The 5,563-nt window shown below is 46.5% G+C and overlaps 1 protein-coding gene across 1 annotated transcript in view; it reads left to right on the top strand.

Moving 5' to 3' along the window:
• LOC104985362 (zinc finger protein 596-like) overlaps nucleotides 1-5,563 on the top strand; it is a 17,459-nt gene continuing 11,896 nt past the window's right edge. The window contains exons 1-2 of the mRNA XM_010835501.1: nucleotides 1-61; nucleotides 3,566-3,724. The gene's annotated coding sequence lies outside the window, so the exon portion shown is untranslated. The remainder of the gene's footprint in view (nucleotides 62-3,565; nucleotides 3,725-5,563) is intronic.

Below are 5,563 nucleotides of genomic sequence, written 5' to 3'. Positions count from 1 at the left end.
GGGGAGCCCCGCCTAGTCTGGAGGCGCTCTGCCGCGGGGGCCGGACCCACACCTATTTCTGGTAAAACCGCTTCGCGCCTGGTCCTCGCCCCGACCTTCCAGCCTCGGTCCTCGTCCCCGTCTTCCCTCCACTCCCCGCGCCTGGTCAGGTCCCTCCCGGCGTGTCCCCCGGCCCTGGTGGGCGGAGTCGGGCCGTCACGCCTGCCCCTGACCGCGGGTCCCGCAGACCCCTGTCCTCCCTGGAGTCCTCCTTTGCAGCCTTGCTTCGTCCTGGGCCCCAGCCCTACTGCTGCCCAGGTGATCTTTTCGCAGTCACCTCCTCAGAGAGGCCCCCGAGACCCGGGGTGGGGGCGGTTTCAGATCCTATCCCATTGGCAGTGCCTGTCAGGGTGTGTTTACGTTCCCAGGGCCCCACCGGAAGGCGTGCTCGTCCTGTGAATGCGTGGGGCAAGGGGATGAGGAGAAAGGGAGATCGAGGGAGAACCAGGGAGACAGCGTGAGATAGAACCAGGGGGCAGTTGAGCTTGGGGGAGTGGGTCCCCTGGGCTTAGAAAGACACAGTAAAGAGTGAAGGAGCGTGACCTGGGCAAAAAGCAGGGGGATGAACGAAAAGACAGAAAAAGATGATCCACAGATAGAAAAGGACAGAATGGGAGGAGGGAGTTATGAGCCACAGTAGCAGCAGGGGGCAAAAGAAAAGTAGATCCCAGATTCATTCATTTTGTTCTTAAATTTCCAGCTTAATTCCCTTTCACATGTATTGTGTCAGATTCAGTTGATTTTCCAATGTATATCATTTCATATATTGAAAATATTCCTTAGTGCTAAATAAGTTTATGCTATCTCAATGTGTTCTTGCTAAAGATATTGGTAATTTTTTACCGCAGTCAAACCCTGGATTAACCACTTAGTCTAATATTCAACATCTTTATCCCCTTAGATGAGCTTTTAGTTTAGTGGGCTGTGAACTGAGGTTTCCAACCAAGTCTGGGCCCTTTTTCTGGATTCTGCTGACCCCTGTCCTCTCCTGGGTCCCCCTCCCCCGCCTCGCCTGGTCCTGGGGCCCTGCTGCTCCCCAGGGCATCTCTTCACAGTCTCCTCTTCAGAGACCCCCCTAGACATCCTTTCTTCTTGTCTTGGAAAGTGATCAAGGGTAAGCTGGATTGTTCTCAGAATTAGTTGGAAGAGAGTGCTTCTGCTTGTGGTGAATAAGCTGCTGAGCTCTTTCTGTTGCATGTTTTCCAATACTACTCCTTTCTTTCATGTTTTCCAGTGCTGCTGATTAGGTCTTCTTAATGTGTTTTTTGATAGCTGTAGTGTGATATTCTGGGAAAGAGGAGTTAAATCCTTTGAGATTCAGTTCAGTCGCTCAGTCGTATCCGACTCTTTGCGACTCCATGAACCGCAGCACGCCAGGCCTCCCTGTCCATCACCAACTCCCGGAGTTCACTGAGACTCACGTCCATTGAGTCACTGACGCCATCCAGCCATCTCATCCTCTGTCGTCCTCTTCTCCTCCTGCCCCCAATCCCTCCCAGCATCAGAGTCTTTTCCAATAAGTCAGCTCTTCGCATGAGCTGGCCAAAGTACTGGAGTCTCAGCTTTAGCATCATTCCTTCCAAAAAAATCCCAGGGCTGATCTCCTTCAGAAAGGACTAGTTGGATCTCCTTGCAGTCCAAGGGACTCTCAAGAGTCTTCTCCAACACCACAGTTCAAAAGCATCAACCTTTGAGATTACTGGGATTAAAGTCATGAAAGGAAGTAGCTCTTGCTCAGAATAAGGAGATGTGATTTTTAGGGGCAGGCAGGGTTGAGAAGGGCAGACCCTGTGACTGTCCCTGTCAGGCCATGTCATTCCCATGGGGACAGTGCTGGTTCCTCTCTAAGGGCCTCTCCTGCTGACCCCCTAGCCTGCTCCATCACTTGACTCCATCAAGCAGAAGTCATGAGTCTGCTTGATAAGGGAGGATCCAGGCTTTTGTTGTCGCACTGAGTCTGGGGCACGGGCTTCAGTAGTTGTGGCTCATGGGCTTAGTTGCTCCACTGCATGCAGAACCTTCCCAGTCCAGGGACTGAACCCATGTCCCCTGCATTGGCAGGCGGCTTCTTATCCACTGTGTCACCAGGGAAGTCCACGTCTAGACTTTTTAAACTAAGCGCAGGTCAAAAGTATCTCTCCAATGAGAAGGGCTTAGTGGGCACTTGCCTCTGTGAAGGTAGCTGGAAGAAAGAACAGGAGTGCTGTTGAGGGGTTAAGGAGCCAGGAATGGGAGGGAGACTGAGAAGCTCAGGAGCCAGAGGAAGGGTAGTCTCTTCCATCCTCCCCTGAGGTGATCCTGTGCTTGGCAGATGCTAAGGAGACCGTGGGGTCTGTGACTAACAGGGAAGGCCAGTCCAGCTCCCATACCCACTGCTGCAACCAAATATGTGGGGCTTCTTGTAGGGTGGGAGGGTGTTCTGAAGAAATGGACAGAAAAATCCACCTGTTCATCTCGTGTTTACTGCTTCTGAATCCCTATGAATCCTTTTGAATCTTTAGACAGCAGGAGACTATAAGTGAAGTGAAGTTGTTCAGTCGTGTCTGACTCTTCGACCCCATGGACTGTAGCCCACCAGGCTCCTCCCTCCACGGGATTCTCCAGGCAAGAGTACTGGAGAGGGTTGCCATTGCCTTCTTCAGGGGATCTTCCCAACCCAGGGATTGAACCCCAGTCTCCTGCATTGCAGACAGACACTTTACCGCCTGAGCCACCAGGGAAGCCCCAGGAGGACTTTCTGTGCCACTCAGTAAATTCCTTCCCCTGTGTGGTTGTGGCATTGGAAAGGGTGTGTTGAGTCGAAGCCTTGAAGGCATGTGCTCCACACTTCGGAGTGATCACAGAACTGATCTTGCCTGAGAAAGAAGCTTTTCATGTGTCTTTTTTAATTCCTTGATTTGACTATCAAAAGTTTTACTTAATTAATTTCTGTCAAATAATCTGTTTCTTCATTTTATTCTTTACTCTTTTATTTAATCTTTTGTATTTCTTTTAACTTTTACTAATATCTTAATTCCTAACAATTTGAAATGTCAATTTACTCGTTTCCTTTTAGTTTCTCTTGATTTATAAGGTTGAACAACTGGCTCATTCATTTTCAAGCCCTTTGTTTCTGTTAAGTACATTTAAAGTTAAACATTTTTTTCAAGATAACAACCGTGGCCCTGTTCTGTGGTATTGATCATGTTCATTCTCCATGGTGACAGTAACTGTAACCGTTAATTGGTCATTTGATTGTATTGTAACCCTATTGTTTAAACTGTCATTGTCTTTAGAATAGTTTGTTTCTACTACTGATTATTGTTTATTTTTTCACTTTAACTTTACTGCGATAAGCCTATGTGGCCTATTTGACATACTCTCTTGCATTTAGCTAACATCTTCTCTGGGGCTAATTACACAGTCAAATTTGATGGATGCAGTGAGTGAACTGAAGTCTCTCCTTTGGGATAAATGGAGATAAAAAGTCTCCACAGTTTGAATGTACATTTATGTTCATTTATGTGTATGTGTATGTGTCTTTCAGGGAATCTGGCCTCCCGGGAAGAAGGCCAGACTCAGGGACTATGCCCTGTTCCCCAGCCCTCCAGGGCCCCACCTACTCTGAACAATAAGACTAGAGCCTTTCTCAGCCTGGACTGTCTTGCTACACATTCTGCCATCTGCTCCACCCTACAGCCTAGAGGTATGTACTCTGAGATCTTGCTTCCAAGCCTGGGGCTGTGAGTGGGCAGCCAGATGGTCCCTTCTTGCCCTCCTCTATACTCGTAGGATGTAGAGCAGGTGAGCAGTTGCCTGGTTCTGGGCACACCTAGAAAATGTTGCAGAGCCTCCAGGTGGCAAGGACCTCCTCTATAGGTTTCATGCTTCTCCTGTTGTGTCTGTTCCAGGGCCTCCAAGGACTATAGGAAAATTTTCACTGAGCCTGGCCAGTCGTGGGCTTCCTTCCCAGGCCTTGCAGGCAGGATCAAATGGTTGCTGGTCCCCAGTATGACTTATAACATTTTCCAGAGGCTCAGGCAAGCCAGGATGTCCTCATCTAGTCTTTTCTGTCAAAATGGCCGCTTCCGGCCTCCTGAGAGAAACTTGGGAAATTGATGGACACTTGTTTCTGCAAAGGGGCCTGGGATGACTTGAAAGGATCAGTGTATTTGTATATATTTGTGAAACCCTCTGTAGTCCGTTCAGGAAACTCGGTGCCCTGTGTGAACAGAGAAAGGTGAGTCACTATTTATTAACATCAATGATAAATCGTAATTGTTGTAATAAGTACCGTCACGGTGATGAATGTCAGTAATGATAATGGTCCTATGATGGGAGCAATAGCTCTCCATTCCCTGCTTCCACGTCTCCTGTCAACTAAGACTTTTGTCTCTACTGTATTGTTCTGTGTATTTTTTAAATATGTTTTAATCCTTCTTTATTGAATTAAATCATTACATTATTTTTGTCATATCATTTCCTTTGTTATCTTTACCATTAATGTGGATTTTATAAGTTGCAGACTTGTCTTTCACAGTTTTCAATTTCTCTCTGATCCTTTCAATAGTTTTTACTTGATTTTTACTTAATTCTTTTATCTTTTGCTCATTTTAAGCCTGTCATCCACATAAATGAATGAGTTTTTAGCACTGACTGTTCTCTTCTCTCTGATCTCCCAATATGGTCTCTTCTCTTAAATTACTAATAAATCTTTATTTTACTTCAGAAGTTTTGGAGCCCTGCAAGTCAATTTTCCTTCTGATGTCTTATAATCTCTTATTTTCACTCCTGTACTTAAGCTTTGAAGTTCTATTAATTAAGGTTTTTAATAGTTTGTAGTCTTATCACTAAAATTGTTATATAATTTTTAAATGATGTTCTGCTCTAAGGCAAAGGAATCTGAATATTAATGTTCAATCTCTTTTCCATGCCAGTCTCTCTTATGCTTTCAGTTCAGTTCAGTTCAGTCGCTCAGTCATGTCCGACTCTGCGACCCCATGAACTGCAGCATGCCAGGCGTCCCTGTCCATCACCGACTCCCGGAGTCCACCCATACCTATGTCCATTGAGTCGATGATGCCATCCAACCATCTCATGCTCTGTCATCCCCTTCTCCTTCTGCCCTCAATCTTTCCCGGCATCAGGGTCTTTTCTAGTGAGTCAGCTCTTCGCATCAGGTGGCCAAAGTATTGGAGTTTCAGCTTCAGCATCAGTCCTTCCAATGAACACCCAGGACTGATCTCCTTTAGGATGGACTGGTTGGATCTCCTTGCAGTCCAAGGGACTCTCAAGAGTCTTCTCCAACACCACAGTTCAAAAGCATCAATTCTTCAGCACTCAGCTTTCTTTATAGTCCAACTCTCACATCCATACATGACCGCTGAAAAAAACCATAGCCTTGACTAGACAGACCTTTGTTGACAAAGTAATGTCTCTGCTTTTGAATATGCTGTCTAGGTTGGTCATAACTTTCCTTCCAAGGAGTAAGTGTCTTTTAATTTCATGGCTGCAGTCACCATCTGCAGTGATATTGAAGCCCCAA

The sequence above is a fragment of the Bison bison genome, unplaced genomic scaffold (genome assembly GCF_000754665.1).
Source record: "Bison bison bison isolate TAMUID 2011002044 unplaced genomic scaffold, Bison_UMD1.0 scf7180017845530, whole genome shotgun sequence".
NCBI classification, from domain to species: domain Eukaryota; kingdom Metazoa; phylum Chordata; class Mammalia; order Artiodactyla; family Bovidae; genus Bison; species Bison bison.
Note: the sequence above shows the minus strand (reverse complement) of the source record. Positions and strands in the feature narration are given on the sequence as shown.